Raw genomic sequence first — 1109 nt, forward strand, 5'->3', positions numbered from 1 at the left:
AGCTTCTCCATTACAGAGAGTGGCATCAGATTTATCCCTGACCCAAGATCACATAGAGCTTTTTCAAAGCTCATGGTGCCAATGGTGCAAGGTATTAAGAACTTGCCAGGATCTTGTTTCTTTTGAGGTAGAGTTTGCTGAATCCAGGTATCTAGTTCATTAATGAGCAAGGGAGGTTCACTTTCCCAAGTCTCATTACCAAACAGCTTGGCATTCAGCTTCATGATAGCTCCTAAATATTGAGCAACTTGCTCTTCAGTCACATCTTCATCCTCTTCAGAGGATGAATAGTCTTCAGAGCTCATGAATGGCAGAAGGAGATTTAATGGAATCTCTATGGTCTCTGTATGAGCCTCAGATTCCTCAGGATCCTTAATAGGAAACTCCTTCTTGCTTGAAGGACATCCCAGGAGGTCTTCCCCACTAGGATTTTCGTCCTCCTCCTCCCTAGTGCATTCGGCCACTTTGATCACATCAATGGCCTTGCACTCTCCTTTTGGATTCTCTTCTGTATTACTTGAGAGAATACTGGGAGGAGTTTCAATAACTTTCTTACTCAGCTGGCCCACTTGTGCTTCCAGATTTCTAATGGAAGATCTGGTTTCATTCATGAAACTGAAAGTGGCTTTTGACAGATCAGAGACTATATTAGCTAAATTAGAATTATTTTGTTCAACCTTCCTAGTATCTAGGATTATGAAATCAGTAGGGATGTAAAGGCCTTCAACCTTTACTAGCACGTCCTCTACTATCCCATAAGCTTGTCTTACTGACTTATCTGCCAATTGTAATGAGAACAAGGCAGGTTGTACCTCAGTGATTCCCAGCTTCTCCATTACAGAGAGTGGCATTAGATTTATCCCTGACCCAAGATCACATAGAGCTTTTTCAAAGCTCATGGTGCCAATGGTGCAAGGTATTAAGAACTTGCCAGGATCTTGTCTCTTTTGAGGTAGAGTTTCCTGAATCCAAGTATCCAAATCACTAATGAGCAAGGGAGATTCACTTTCCCAAGTCTCATTACCAAACAGATTGGCATTCAGTTTCATGATAGCTCCTAAATATTGAGCAACTTGCTCTCCAGTCACATCTTCATCCTCTTCAGAGGA

This window comes from Arachis duranensis, chromosome 2, assembly GCF_000817695.3.
Source record: "Arachis duranensis cultivar V14167 chromosome 2, aradu.V14167.gnm2.J7QH, whole genome shotgun sequence".
Lineage (NCBI taxonomy): Eukaryota > Viridiplantae > Streptophyta > Magnoliopsida > Fabales > Fabaceae > Arachis > Arachis duranensis.